Below are 17232 nucleotides of genomic sequence, written 5' to 3' on the forward strand. Positions count from 1 at the left end.
GTGTGTGTGTGTGTGTGTGTGTGTGTGTGTGTGTGTGTGTGTGTGTGTGTGCGTGTGTGTGAAAATGATAACAATTTCCTGACTGTGGAGCATGGAAACAGATAGTGTATGTACTCAGATTGATGTAAGTTGATTATGTTGTGTGATAGTTTTTTGTTAAAAAAAGTGGTGAAGTCTGTAATCATTCTGTTGAAAAACTAAATCCGACCTTTTCTGTACACACAGAAAGCCACTTCTGTCAAAAGACAAACAGACAATGGCAAGGGAAGACAAGTAAATGATGAAGACAGTGACTGATTTGATCTATGCATTTTTTTTTTCATTTTAGAGCAAACTATTTTTTACTTACTTACTTTTGTTTTTGATATGCCTCTTTCCATGTTAACACACACACACACATTTACACACTTGTGCACATTTATCCAGCATACAAACATTCCAACAGAAAAAGTTTCATTCCTTCAGTATAAGTACGGAATCTTGAAAGATCATCTGCCATATGGAAATCCATTCCTTAAATCCAAAAATATGAAGCTAGGAAGCTAGAGTAAATGTAAACAGGGTTGGGGGGGTTCTTATTTATTTATTTCTGTCAAGACTGTTCTTTTCCCACTGTGCTGGCTTTTGAACACAGAAACACATTAGCAACAGAAAGCTGAGGAAAAATCTGTTGATTTTTCCCTCATTTACACTGGGTCCCTTTTAAGGCAAAGCTGAAAGGGAAGGGGACATGTGGCTGTGGCAGAAAAGAACATATGGCATCTGCTCTAGTGGAAAACCTTAATATGGAGTAGAGTATTGGCACCCATCGCCTCCCTAGCATTAACATGCTGTCAGAGTTGTTCTGGCAGAACACTAAGTGGCGCACACTTGCCCAGCACTGTTCCCAAGAGTGTTGCAGTGTGTCCCTTCCTGCTTGCCATCCATCCTTAACCATGTTATCAGTGCTGTTATAGAAAGGCGAGAATACAAACACACTGGAGGATCTCTGTTTATCAGATCTCCAGCCAAAGATCCAGTCATAAGCACTGGTCTTGTTAACTTGGTGAGAAAAAAAAGACTAGAGCTAGCTAGAGAAAATAAGAACGCCGACTGCAAGGTACCAGAGAAGTGGCAGTAACAGAAGCTGTAGCAATATTATGGACATTTATACAATGTAAGAGCATATTTAAAGGCAAAACCAGAGTATATATATATGTAAGTTACAGGATGCTTTACAACAGAATGAGGTAATTACAAAATAATAATAATTACATTTTAAAAATCTGTTTAATATTAAGAGTTATACATAAAAAAAAACATGGTCAGGTTGCAATGCAAGGACAAACACAGAACTTAAAGTCAAAAGTTGGAAAAGTATATACACATTATATGAAGAGAAAAATGGTAAAAGATAAGGTGTAATATATTTAATGTACAATAGTAATAATAAATGAGATCCACGTTTGGGTAAAGCACAGTAGCATCAAGAGGAAAGATCCTGCATCCCCTCTAGCTAAGCATTTCCTACAGTGTGGACATTTGGTCACACAATTAAAATTCTGGTCTATAGCGATGATAAATCCCCCACTGTCAGGGGTGGAGAACACAAGCTGTTCTGTTTAAAGCAAAAGCTAAAGTGATTTTTGATCTGGATGCTACAGCCTAAGAGGAGTGTGATCTGTATTGGTGTTTCAATGAAACTATTATTTGTGTTTTGGAATAGTTTTATGGTCTCCTACGGTCTCTCATTATTGTTGTCATTACCCATATCATTATCATATTACTGTTATCTTAAAAGTCCAAATGTAACTTTTGCACTGGAGAGATATTACATAAATATTAAGAATTATACTAGCTTTCACATGGTTCACTCAGTGAAAGGCATTTTCAGTGAAATTTGTAAGTATGATGAAGGGTGATGAGGTGTTTTACAGAATGTTAAAATTCAGAAGACAAGTGAAGGTTACACTGCTGCTCTTTGACTATCTTTGCTCCTCATTATGCATTTCTCAGGGTTTCAGACAACGGCAACCTTGTGACTCCAAGAAGAGAGCACTTTTTTTAATTACTGCCTGAGTGTGTGTGTGTCTGTGTGTGTGTGTGTGTGTGTGTGTGTGTGTGTGTGTGCGTGCGTGCGTGCGTGCGCGTGCGTGCGCGTGCGTGCGTGTGTGTGTGTGCGTGCGTGCGTGTGTGCTTGTGTGTATACACTATACCTATAAGCACTGTCCTGTTTTTTCTTCTTTAAGATTATTGATAGCTACTAGAAAATATCCTAGTATGTGTCAACTGATTCTGGTTCTGAAATGTAAATGTGCTTTCATCAATGTTCGCACATCTGCCTGTGCATCTAAAACGTGTGTATGTGCCAGTACACACATCTTTAAATATTAATCAGACTTGACTTTCACATCGTAATTAACAAAGTAATCCAGCCAAAGTAAACGAAAACTCATCATTATCCAGATAATTAAGCCTTCTACTTCTACTTTTATGCAAGAGGAGGAAACAGTATAGAAACAGTAGTTTTGTTCATGGGGACTGTAACTGTTGGTGCACATGCACCGGATAATAGCCTATAGGTCTCTCTCATCTTCCAAGTAAATCCTGCTGTGCTCCAATCAAAGAATTGAGATTACCTTCCACAGAGCCCACTCTACAAGATAGCTGAATATACCATTTTTTGTTACACTATCGCCTCCGCATGGCTTCAAAACTTCACTAGAAGTAGCATATTTATTTGAGAGGCCATGATTGTTTGGAACATAACAGAGAAGAGATTTTCGCTACAGGAATGGTTTGAGAAGCACTTTAATAGGTTTTGAAAGGTCTCCATTGTAATCCATTATAGCTGCTATAAATCCAAGCTGACTATACTGTAGCTGCCGTCCACTGCAAAATAGCTATCTATTTTCAGAGCGCCCCTGCAAGCCTTCAGGCAGTGAGTATTTGTTACTCAAATGATAGATTTTTGGTGGAGTAGCTAGTCCTTTAAGGAAAGCCAGATTTGAACTGTCAATAACGGAATGATGGGCAGGTCAAATTGGAGGACTAAGGGGGGAGACTGACATAACAGAGATAAGTAATATAGCTTGAGTCTAAAATCCATGATGTCAGCATGATCGGTTGTAAATATAAAACGCTTTAACAGTTTGCTGATGTTGCTCTGCTGTAGACCTTTTAACTCCCCACAACGGCTGAATGACGTGGCTCCCTAGGAAACAAATTGTATCTCTGCTTGTCATTATCACATTAACTCTGCATCAGCTGTCAACAAAGGGCCACAGCATACGCATACTTGATCACATACACATACACACACACACACACACACACACACACACACACACACACACACACACACACACACACACTCATCGTCTTTCTTCCCCTTGACTAATCTCCAAACAAAGCTGTGAATGTTAGCCTCTAAAATCCTTTCACTTTGAATTTTGTTGGGGAAAAAAATCCCTGGAGAAAAATAAAGAAGGACAATGCAAGCAAAGAAAGAGATGAAGAGACGAGCGACGGCCAACTCCTGCTGAGACCTCTTTGATAGATACAGTTTTTCAAAGAGGGAGTTTGGTTAATTTGCAAATCTCTCCACACTTGCTGTGGGCATTTTTGTGTGTATTCGTATGTGGCTGTATGTGTATGAGTCTATTTTTTGAGACATTGTGTGTATACTGTATGCATACAGTACATGCACACACATCAGGACACTGCAGAGCTTTCTTTGTATCCTGTGTGCAACTTTGTAAGAGATAACAGTTTTGTTCTTTCATTTGCTTATTTTGGGCAGTCCTCTGGACACTGGAGTCCTCATTGTGTAATCTGTCTTGTATCCATTAAAGAGCCATTAGAATACCTTGATGTTTTACAATACAGCAAATTAGGCTTACTGGAATCCCACCACTAATAAGATTAAGCCTTTTCACAGTTAAAAAAAGTGTAGAAAATGCAAGATTGTACAGTTGCTCTGCTAAACTGACAAAGCAGGGAGTCCTAGTTTTACCCTCTCTACTTGAGAAAGAAGTAATTAGATCCTACTACTTTGGGGCCAGATTTAAAATGAATGGAGCACAAATAGGGTGAGCTGCATATTTGATTAGAGCCTCTATCCCCTGCAATACCCAGTATCACAGAGAAGAGAGGAGAAGAGAAGAGAAGAGAAGAAGTGTTACTAGGCAACCACAAGACAAGAAGCAACAAAACATGAGCTCCAACTTCAACAAATCATTTAATTGATCAAGTTTAGTGGCACGTTTTGTAGTAATTTAGACTTAAAGATTTGGGGAACAAACTGGGCAAAATTCAGGTCAATCTGAGAAACCAGCAAACTAAAATCAGTAAAGAAAACTGTAGAAGAAGCTAGCTACCTAAGAAGTTAACTGGTAAGACCACCAACTGCCATGAAATGTCAGACCTAAACCAGGAGAAAGCTGGACAGTAAAAGAAAGAAGAAACAAACAAAAAATATAAGAAAAGGAAAGAAACTAAAAGAAAGGGGTGGGAAAAAAGAAGGTTTAACTGCAGAACATTCCTGAGAGGTAGGAAGATTTCCAAGAAAACCTCTAGTATATCCATTTAACGCTTCACAAGCTTAGCTTAAAAGAACGTGCACACAGCAGTGATCTTTCTCAACTGGAATATGGATCGAAAACAACAGCAACAAGTTGGATGGGTTCTAAACAGTCTGGTTATCCACTACCCAGAAGTAATGACCAGTGAAGCAGGGAGGAAGAAATACAGAAGCAAACTACTCGAAGACCACATGGAGACACTGAGTTACGCAGGACAAATCAAACTCTCAGACAGAACTAAACTGCGTCAGATGAAAAAAGAGATGGAGCAAAAAGACATATTTCTTCTCAATCTGGAGGAGAGCTGCTTAGGATGAAAGCAACAGAGCAAGACCCTTAAAGCCAGACACAAGCTAACAGACTGACCTTAGCGGCCATTCACAAGGATAGTCCATCACAGAGGAACAGGGACCACTCAATCACCAACACCCCAGAACCTCATTGACTCTAATTGCAAATTCCCGGAGCACAGAAAGCTATTCCCTCGTCACAGAGTGGGAAGTTCTGGTGTCCTCACACTGACAAAGCTCTCCACACTGGAACAAATGACCTGCACCACAAGGCAGACAGGGTAGCAGAGGCCATCATCAAGGTGGCTCAGAGATCACAGAGAGCTAACATCACCACTTCCACACTCCTGCCACGCACTGACTTCCCTTGGGGCCTGATCCAAAATATTAGCAGGGTGATTACCTCAGAATGTGCAGCACTAAACAGGGTCAACATCGCCCATCACCTTTGATGACCAGAGCCTGGCCTGCTAGAGTCCTCCAAACAGAGCCCAGGCAACTGCAGTGAAACCAGGCAGAGCCCCACCCACTGTAAATCAAGCAGGCAGCGGTGCCAGGCCACCAGGGAATCTGAAAACCATCTATCTGGGGAAGCATGTGTTAGCACAGCCTGACATGGTTCAAGCCATGCCACCCCATGAGATGCAGCCTGCATATGCACAGATAGTTGCCAACCACTCAGAGAAACAACTGTTGCTTGTCCCTCTAACTATAGAGAAATCTTGCTACCATACCATAGAGACTCAGGTGGGTTTATTGTGTGGTATAAAGAGGACGTATCATCTTATCTGAAAATAATTAAAAAAGCAACAACATACATCTGGCTTAAGCTAAACAGAAATACTGCCAAATGTGATCATGATCTGTACATATGTCATCCTCCCTTTGAGTCACTATATTACAGGGTAAATTCCTGTTGGTCGGAAATGTAAATGCCAGAACAGGATGTGAGCTTGACATAGTGGATCCTGCTGGCAATAGCCACATCTTTGGACAGTATTCTAAACACCTCACACCCACCACTAACCACAGACACAATCAAGACCACATTGTAAACAAAATGGGGAAAGACCTAGTGCATCTCTGTCACTCCTTGGGTCTGTATATGCTTAATGGCAGGATGAAAGGGGACTCTTTGGAGAGGTCCACATATTGTTCAGTCCTTGGGACTAGTGTAGTTAATTACACAGAATTATGTGGGTTCATATTAATTATACAAAGAAAAACAGCAACCAATAAATGCAGAGCAGAATTGATTATTAACATTAAAAAAAGAACACTTCCATTTTAGTTAAATCTTAAAATGAGCCCCCAAGACACACTGAGATTTCGGGCACTACAAACCTGAACCCCCCAGAAGAGTTTCTTCTGTCAGATGGTCTTGAGACTAAATAACACACAATAATGTTCAACCTCAGACCATCACAGCTTTACAACCACTAATCAGAGTAATCCAAATTGTAAAATTAACAAAAGATACTTAACTGGAACATTGGACAAATCAAATCAAAACTCAGCACAAACGTAATTGTTATCTGGCCCTAAACCATGAATATAAATTGGCAGAGTATCGCTTTACTGTCAGAGATACAAAGCAGAGACAGATCCTGACCAAATACAGACTCAGTGAACGAAGTCTAGGCATAGAGAAAGGACGACACAAGAAGTCCTGGCTATACCAACAGAAGTAGAGTCTGTGGTCACAGTACAGCAGGTGAGGTTGAGACAGAGCACGTTCTCTTAAAATGTGTAACGTATAACAATATCAGATTGGAATATTTTAATGAATTTATTACAATAATTCCAAACTTTAAAGAGTCAATGACACTGAAAAACAAAATATTCTATTAGGGAAAGGACATGCAGCAAACATAGCTATTAAAATAATATTACTGAATGTGACAAATCAATATCTTGTTGTAGATATGAAACAAACAGACACACACACACACACATTTTCTGTTTACTGATATTTTCTTGTTAATTTTTAGTCATCTACTTATTGTATTGTATTTAATTAATAGTATTTTTATGAAATATATTCTTTGTGGATGATTTGCTTAATTAATTGTATTTTTCCCTTTTTAGGATTGTGTTTGTTGTTGTTTTCAAAATTATTAACGCTTTGGCAACAATTGTTTCTAACATTCATGCCATTAAAAGCTTATTAAATTGAAAATGGAATTGAGAAGAGAAGAGAACCAACACTGTTAATTAGAGAAACAAATACAGCTTTAAGAGGAGTTATGGAATTAGGAAATATGCATAAGATAGAAATAAATGACAATGAATTCTGAAAGGTTGAGGTTGGAAGAATAAAAGTAGCTACTAAGGTTTAACATGGGAATTTAGATACAGTGCTTGTTCTGTCATGTTTGGCCTCAGACAGGATTTGGTGTAAGGAGTGTTTTCATATTGTGCATTCTGTGGGTAGCTGTTCTCATCCCTCAGGTCTGTTTCCACACCTGCTCTGGATCCGATGCACATAGCTTCAGCATAATCAGTAGTGCTTTCCTTGCATATTTTGCGAACTTAATTGTTTTCACAAATTTCTTAGTAAAAAAATGTCGGACCACCTGAGCCTAGCTGAAATAAATAATGGTCTGAATGCTGACATGGCAACCCCAAAACTTCCAACACACACAATGAAGATTATCACTGAGCTTTTTCACATGTCGTGGACCTCATATCACCTTAAAGCAGAGATGCTAACTAGTAATTTTTGGCAAGTCAAAGTCAAGTCTCAAGTCTTCTAGAGTCAAGTATGTGTAATCTGCAGCTGATACAGTTGGGTTTATGGGTTGGGGTTTAACTTCAACCGTTGATGTGAAAAATGTAGGGCCAAAAGAAAAGGGCTGTTTGATGACAATGCAAAGCAGTGACAATATTCTAAATATGGTGTGCACTTAAACTGATACTTGTTCTTTTAGGTGGGCCTTTTTTATGTGGCTAAAATAAAATAATACATTTTTTTTTTTTTTTCTGCTGCCCCATCCACAGCAGTGCATTGCTCGGCTTCCATGCTGGTCCTCCTGTCTGCTTCTCCAAACTGGGGACAACCACTGTCGATTGCAGCTAATACACTGACAATGGATAAAGACATGCAGCCCCACTTCAAAATATCAGAACCCTTTAAGTGCAACTCAAGCACCAGTCACAAAGTCGAGTTCCCACGCCTGTCTTATAGCTGTGCTGAGCAAAGGAAAAACCTTAAAGCAATGTCACCAAACACCAGATAATGATTCTTATCTAACTCACATAATTACAACAGGAACTATTATGTAACCAGTCTGGCTTTCCTTTCAATTTACCCTATTGACACAACAAATCCCATTTGTTTAACAAGGCTGAGTTCTATAAATCTGTCACAGACATAATGTATAAGCCTTGTGATGGCACAAACCTAATATGAGTAAACAGACCAGTTACCAAAAAGCTTCAGGTGCATTACAGCTACATGCTGGATTTGCATCTAGGACAGGAAGTAATCAGATGTGTGATTTGCATAACAGAGATATGCGGCTAATGTAAACAAAAGTGTATTAAATCACATCTGGGTTTTATCTGGAGATAACACTTACACAAATAAGTGTAAATGGGGCATGAGGATGGTCAGGACTGTTGTGAATGGAAGCCTGCTGCACTCTCACTAAAGTGTAACAACTGAATCAGGGCATTAAAGAGGATAAACTGGAAAAGTTTGGTAGGTTTTTCAGTATTGCTAATCATATCAGTTCATATCAGTACCACACAACACCTGGCACCCTCCTCAACCCTTTCTTCACATTGCTTCCATCCAGGTGCAGATACAGATCCCTGGCCTTGAAACGGGCTCGCTTCTGCACTTCTGCCAAAGCATTACTCAACAAAACACCTCAGTAGCTGTTATGTGTGAATATTATGTAAATGGTATGTATTTTGAACTGCTGTTTGGATCTTGTGGCTATGTTGTGTATGTATTTATGTGAGGTTATATAGGGACTGTGGCAACAAATTTCCTGAAAAAGACTCAAAAATCTATCTGTCTATCCATCTCAGGTTTCTGGCGTAAACCATAAATTAGCATTACAGCGATATGTAGAATTGGAAATCGTGGCATGGTAATTAACCACTTCCCCTTCATGAAGGACAGGATGAACTTTCCAGCAAATTAGCATGAGTCGAACGGCTCCGTCTCTCTCTTCCTTAGCTCGCTCTGTGGCTTTACTGATGGCTACCGTGGCTGCGTGTTCATCCCTATGTTGCATTGATGCGGTTATGTTGGGTGAATGTATGATATGTTTACCCTTGTGTGTGTCATGACTGAGAAGTTGCTGCCATATATACACAATGAGCACCGTAATGTTTTTTAATAGATGTGGTGGTATTGTTTCTTCACCCAAAAAGCCTATCACCGAGGTATGAAGCTGCACTCCAAGCTCAGCAGTTAACCATAATTTGAACTCAGTAAGACACAAACTCAATAAATCAGCAGTAGCATCTTCTGGGAAGGAGACTGGCAGCTGTACTTCTTGTCACCTTGACAGATGAATGACATGTCTCCTTGTTATCCCATTGAACGTCTACACTTTTTTCATTTCTCTACCTCTGTCTTATCCCCCTTACCTCTGTTCTCATTTGTCTTTATTTCTGTCACCGTATCTCACTTGTGTTCTTTATCTAGCTCTAATGGATTCTTTCTTCTTGTACTTTTTGCAACTTTTTTCCCCCCGTTTGTCTTTCTTCTTCTTTCACTTCCTTCCACTCTATTTATTGTTCACTCTCGCTTTTCTTCTTGGATTTTGTCCTCTCATCCTTTGGTTATCCGAAGACGTGGTATAGCGTCATGTCTCAGGCCACTGGAGGACTTTTAGAAGTCAACAAGAGAGAGACTGACGTGGTCTCCCAGGTTCCTCAGACACACACACACACACACACACACGCACACACACACACACACTCATACATACACACACCAGTGTTAAGCTCTCAAATTCCCCACAAAGCGCTTCACTCCCACAAGGCAAGATGCCACAGAGAGAAAAACAAAGAGATGGAATGTTTTCTCTCTATCCTCCCTTTCCTTCTCTTTCTCTCCTCCTCTCGCCGTAGTCTTCAGTATCTTCTCTGCAGTGCAGTACAAACATGCAGAGTGATCAAAGAGTCTGGGGTGTCAGAAGCGGGGGACAAGACGGACGTGTGTGGAAGACAAGATGAGAAAGAGCGGCAGGAGAACAGAGCTGTCAATCAAAAATTCTATCAAACTCAGTGGAGCTTGTATCCCAGTGGCATGCCAGTGGACTTGGAGGATTATCAGTGTACTACCTCCTGCTTTGTTGTGTATGTTAAATTCAGGGGACTTTCTAATGAAGAATATATGAAAAAATCAGGAATAGCGGGGGGTTTTTCCACTTTTTTTTGATGAAAGGAAATTTAAAAAGTTTGGTAATAATTAATGAGGATAGTGGTAATAATTGTCAAGGACTATATCAGTAGCAGTTTAAGAGAAAGGTTCTCATTTTCTACCTCCTAAAAATAACATAGACAGGTACATTAATATAAAAGCTCTAATGTACTGTCAGTCTGCATTACTTTTATAGTTTTTAAGTCAACTCTAATGTGACACATTTAAAGTGAAATGTTGGTTTTAAAAAGGTGAGTGTGCTGAAAACTGCAGGAAAAAAACATTAATTAGGAAAACTTCCCCACATCACCATTAACGAACACCAGTTTACCTAGCATTTTATCTTTGGCTTGAATGGGGTTACTGATGCCTAATAAGCTAAAAAAAATGAGAGCAAGTTTGTTCAGAAAGAAGTCAAATTAATAATGCTTAAATGATGGCAGTTTTATTCCAAAGTACTGCTGTGTGTATCATGGAGTCACAGCACCCTCTTCTGGATTCAGAGACAAGTACATTTACAGTTTTATGTTTCTTTGTGTGTCTGTGTTTTATGCATGTGTTGATACTCACCTACACAGAAAATGGAAAGAATAGCATTTTATGTACTCTTACTGAAGGTGAAGAGTATTTTATTCTCTGTGTCGGACCTTTGAATAATTAAAACAGACGTTATCCTTAATTTTACTACTAAAATAAATAGAAATGTAATTTGTTATTATGCATTTATGAGTGCTAACCTAAAATGCTGTTATACTTCTTTATAGACAACTAGTTATCCTTGGCATTCTCACTCCTCAGTATTGTATATCTTCTTTCTCTACCCCTCGGGCTACAGAGAGGAAGACTCTGTCTGTGTCAGTAATTAAATCCCAATACCTGTGAGTGACCAGTCCAACCATTTAACTGTCCTGATCCAAGGTGTAATTGAAAACGAAACCCTTCAGCATGACAAGAGCACTTAGCTGTGTACCATCTTACTGACAATGACTTCCTTTTGTAAATCTGTATTTAAATTTAACATTTACTTTGTTTATTTGCTACTTGGACCGAAAAAAGAACAATTATTGCAAACCCTATGGCAAGTGGTAGCTTGTCAATACTGAAGGATTGATCGCTCCACAATCTGTTGTTGTTGCACTCTTCCTTTTCGGTTTTAAGGAGTGATTATAGATGTTTTTGTTTTTAGGTGCCTTTGCAGAGAGGCAGAGTGTGTGTTCAAAGACAGTGTATCATGGCTCACCTCATATAATTACTGTGTCTCAGATCAGGGGCTGGATTGATGGAAGAACGGCATCCAAAGTTCATTGTCCTAAACTTAAAAACTGTGAGGACAGAGAGTTTTAAAGTGTTATGGATGTTAGTATTAGGCAACTATGAGTCAGCGGATTACCCTGGCCTTATAGTTGCTGTCAGACATAATTTCCTTAAAGAGTTAATTCATCCAAATTATAACAAATATGTGTTGTTTTTTTCCTACACAAACCTCCATCCACTGCAGTATAATAAAAAAACACAATCAGCTGATAAGTCGGGTGCTGGCAACAATCTGTGGATCCTAAAAGAAAGAGAAAAAACTATTAATATGTCAATTAAACAATTAGCAAAATAAATCAATACCTTTGCACATGTTTTTGAATGCCACTGTTGTATGTTTCATTTTTTTTTACAGCTGGAGACAATTTATCCCACTACTATACCGGGGACCTTATGAGTCCATTACCTTAACAGAGCTCTTACCTCTGATTATCTTTGAAATCAGCAACAGTCAGTACAGCAGTGATGCTCTCTTCTACAATATCCCTGCTGCTTAGCAACAAAGGAGCACTCTTTATAGCAACATTTCTTCTCTCTGCAGAAAGACAGGGCAGAGAGAGAGAGAGAGAGAGAGAGAGAGGCAGAGAGAAAGAGAACAGGTCTTGTGTTATTCTATTGATTTGCTTTTTCTAACAGGTGTTAGTTGTAGTTTGTTTCATTCGAAAAGCTTGGTAAACAAATCTGTGTGATCAGTCCATAAATGCTGGTATGCGTGGTAAGGGTATTCACATTGAACAATATTCAGTAGTTTGGTTGGTGTTGGTGCTGTGGCGTGCAAGAGCTGGCGAGCCCCTCCGAGTGCAGAAATTCACCGTTTTACAATCCAACACAATCCAACACAACATCTTTAACTGCAGCCTTTAAAACTGCCATAAGATTGAATTAAACAATATCAGTATGAGGTTTGTGTTTATAACGTAGATGGGGTAATTGTTGCATGCAGCTTTTACTGTCATTGTTTTACCACATTTATCCTAAACAGTTCAAATTGTGCTAAAAATGATTCATTAAAAATATTCTCTATAAGCAGCCACTAGATGCTACAAAAGATTGATACAGCCCATCACACTAAAGAATGTGTGCAAAATGGACATTTTGGCCTGAGCCTGGTGCTACATGAAATAATGTGTCCAAAATTAAAAGGATTCACTGACTGAGGAGCCTGAATGTGTACACTTCATGGCAAACTACACAAAACTCATCAAGACTCAAATTAACTTTTAGTCAGCTGCAAATATGGCTTGACCCTAAAAAAATTCTAACAAAAGGTTTCTCAGTGGTTTACAGTAGTATCAGATGTAATTAAAAACATACTAAAAGTTTACCAAAGTTTGACTCCAAGAAAGGACCCATTTTCAAAATGGCGGCCATCAGGTCCTTAAAATGACCATTACTCCTTTGTATTCCTCCTAGACCAGGAAGACTGGTGCCTGATACATGTTTTGGCCATGTAATATTCTAATTAGCATATTTGCATGATAGACAAGTGATTACAATTATATATTAAAGCAATTGGTTACAGGCATATTTATGAGAAAAATAAGTACAATTTCCCTTAATTATTTGCATATTTCTCCTTTCTCATATCGTTTTGTGTAGTGTTGGTGGTTTCTGTGGTTCATAACCAGTCTTTTGATTCCAATAAAATATATTCACTAGAACTGTGTGGTACTGTAACATTAGTCAAAACAGGGCTGTCACGTGAAGGCTCAGTACCGCTAACCCCTTTTATTTTTTTGTGTTTTATGTTTTTATATTTATAATAATGTGTTTTGGTTTTTTGTGGGGTTTTTTTTGTTAATACTTTTCTTATTTATACATATCTTTTTATATTTTCTTCAGTTGTTTCCTCTTGTTTTTATCTATTATTCTGGTTTATTTTTTATACTTTTTTGCACTGTGACCTTCACTAGATTTACCATTAGTCGTCACACTCTTCCTCCCATAGAGGTTGATTATAGTGATTCTCACAATTCCTAACTTGACATGGTCCACAAGCAGGCATGCATGGTAGTCCATATGCCCTGCAACTTCACCGTTGTGTTTGGCAGACAGTTGTGCAATTACAGTGGATCATCTGCAGGAGGCTTTCTGGGGCAGCAGTCTTACTGGTCATAACTGTCAGGAACCGGTTGTCCACCAGTTTCCATCCCCAATCCACTGTGTTCATGTCACCTTCCTTTCCAATCCACACCATGATCTGGAAGTAAACTCTTTGGCAGTGATATTTGGTTGAGGACTCAGTTGAAGGCAGACGTTCTGGGGTAACAAATGATTTGGTGGTAACAATTTTCTTGCTAAAAAGGTTGTAGCGCAAAGAGGAAAGTGAATCGGTACTCTTTCTGCCAAACAACACTGCCATTGCCTTGGTCCCATGGTCTTCTATGACATTCCTTGCTTGATGTGGGAGCAGAAACACATTTGCGCAGGACTGGGTGGTTGATTCACCATTCACAAGTTTCTGGAATGCTGTCTGTTTGCCAACACTAAAAATGCGTGAAGTTGTATCACATCCTGTGAAGGCGTGAATAAACAGCAACTGGGAACACAAGTCACTAGCCAGGACTTGTTTCATCTTACTGATGTTATACACTTTAGTAGCTTTGGACTTTATTGTTCGTCCCAGCATAGTAGAGGAGAATAATGAGTAAGTCTGTATCCTCCCCTATCGAGGTTGTGGGCTGATGTTCTGAGACCTTGACTGCAGCTTTGACAGTGTCCACATCTGCATCACCTAAACATCTATAGAGGATGCATTACATATGTATTACCTTATTCAAATTGAAATGAGTGATCATTTTAGAGGGTTCACACACAGGCCTCTGTTCGGGCTAATTCAGAGTTGTTAATGATCAAAATTTTTACAACTCCAATTTAAGTTACTTTTGGGTGCAGTAACTTTTACATTGAAGGTCAGGTCTGTGTTTTAGCAAAAAAAAAAAGGGTATGTGTCCAAAAACATGTACTGAGTAGGAGTTACATGACATAGGCTAAATCATTTACATCTCTGGTTCACCCCAAACAAAGATAAAACCTTACAGTAATCTCACAAAATCATGTATTCCATAAGTATGTAATCTTGTCAGTGCAATTTAGAGTCCAATGGATTCATAGAACCAGAAAACATGGGGTTACACACCAAGATTACTTGGCTACGTCAAATAATGAAGGAGTTCTCCATCTTGAAAATTACACCTTTCTAGTGGTCAAACTTTGGTAAACTTTTAGTATGTTATTAAGGACACCTAATACTACAAAAAACAGCTGAGAAACCTTTTGTTAGAATTTTTTTAGGGGTAGGTGTTTTTTTTTCATATGCAGCCGCCTATTTGTGTTGTATAGATAAAAGCTGCACACTGTACTGGATATCATGCTAAATATTTTTTTAAATACTTAAGTCAATGAGGAAATGGTAATCTCTCCACTATGCCAGACTATATATATATATATATATATATATATATTAGTGTTTTAGCCTCTGTTATCAAATTCATTCAAGAAGGAACATTACAGTTGGAAATTGTAATTATATTAGTGATGGACTGACTTAAAAGTCGCTAAATCAGTCAGTAAGTTGACAACACAGGACACAGAGTTTTTATTTTACTAATTTATGGTCTTACAGTCCAACAGTATATTTATTTGTATATAATTTAATACATGAGCTATGAATATGCAAATTCTGTTGATTTCCAAAGTTTTTCCTGCTGGACACAAGATGTCTCCTACTTCACTGCAAAGTCCATTCTCAGTGTTTGTGCGCTGGCAGCTTCAATTTTCTACATCACACTTGTATAAGTTGCAAATTGGACCAGGGTCGACTTCCAAACTATTTGTGACAAATTGTGCTCATAGGCCTCATCCCTTAGAATCTGATTTTCAGTGAGCGAAGAAAAAACTTTCCACTTTCAGCAGATGAATGTGAAGACATTCCTTGTAGTGTCAAACTCTGCACATACATCATTCTGCACAGTGAAGCTCAAACAGCCAAATGTAGGAACCAGAAGAAAAACATATTTTTGAGTGGAGGGGGACTTCATCAGGACTGGGTGGATGTGGTTTGATCAAATATGTTCGATAGTGTTGGTACAATCCGCACATTTTGATTCATATGCTGCTAAACTGTGATTGGTGCACAGAAATATATCACATATATGTTTTCGAATTGAGTGAAAGTTAGATAGAGAAATACACAAAAATATAAACCTCTCGTGAAATAACTAAAACTGTTCTAACTGTGGCAGAAATGGTTCATGACGCCATAGCAGAGTAAGAAGCTGTCAAAAAAAATAGGTTGCAAGGGCCTGTAAGAATGAGTAAGTAACACAGCTGTTGAGTAGGCTAACAAACAGACAACACAAGCACAGAAATAACATGTAGAAGTGTAAACCTCTCAGGATGATGAAAGGTGAAAAAGAGTTAAAATGCACACTTACACACACACACACACACACACACACACACACTGGTTGCTTCACAAGTTTGACACAGTAGCGGACTCAGCAGGGCAGCTGTTGCTAACCTAATAAACAGACAGCTTGTTAAAAGTTCGGACTGATTCCCCAGCTTGATGCACCATTTAGCCCCAGGTACAAAATGCAAGTGTAAAACCGGGACTAACAACAGCGCCATTGAGGTATGTGCAACACCAGTGAAATATTTAGAAATGTTCTTGCATCAAAGATGGTGTTATTTGCATATCAAATATGCTGCCAGTAAAGTGATTATTGGGGTTATTGGGCTAGGTTGCTGTAGGTGTGTTACTATTGTTGTGTTCACCCTTTGTGCATATGAATGTACTGAATGCTATATGACTATGTATTAGGCCTAGTAGATCAAAATAAGAGGGTACGGAAAACCTCTCCTGCTTTGACAATTAATTTGGAAGCTCTTTCTCTCTCTGTACTCAGCTGTGTTGTTGTTGCTAACCACACAATGGCAACCAGCCCACCCTCTTCCTCTGCCTCCTTTCTTCTCCTAATGGCTTAATGTTTTAAAACCACTCTTCTGAGTCCCTCTTGCCTCTTACTTTTCCCCTCTTCCTGTCTTAGCGTAACACCTCCTCCCTTCCTCACTCCTCATTTTCTCTAATGCTCCTCTGTTTCCACGCAACATCCCTGCAGCCTCTCTCTTCCCCCCCCTCTTTTCACCAATCCCTCTCATTTGCAGGCATCCTCTCTCTTTGCCTCCAGTAAGTAACAAGTGAAAATAAGGGACAAAAACGTGATACTTGTGACTAACAGTTAGTGTTTGCCTCTTTTATTTCCCAGTATCCTCTCCTCCTGCCTCCCACCCAGGAAGAATGGATGGAGGAATGGATTAAAGGAGGGATAGCCTCTGCTTAATTTTTTGTTTGGCTGCACGGCAGACTGGTTTCTCTCAGTAGAGCCTCTTCATCCTTATGACCCCATGGAGACATTCATGTACTGATGATGTGCGCCATAGCACCATACAGATGTGGAATTTTCCAACATACAATAACTGCTGTTGCCACTTGCAACAATATTGGCTGTCATCTTGATTTACATGCACTGTACATACACATAGGTGACAAATTGAAGGATTCACGAATTTAAAGTGTCTTAGCTGGGCCACCGCAAGCCTGCAGATCAGCTTCAATGTCCTTTGGCATTGATCTACACGCATCTTGAGCTGTAGTGGATAATGGAAGACCATTTATCCA

The sequence above is a fragment of the Dicentrarchus labrax genome, unplaced genomic scaffold (assembly GCF_905237075.1).
Source record: "Dicentrarchus labrax unplaced genomic scaffold, dlabrax2021, whole genome shotgun sequence".
In the NCBI taxonomy this organism is placed as follows: Eukaryota; Metazoa; Chordata; class Actinopteri; family Moronidae; genus Dicentrarchus; species Dicentrarchus labrax.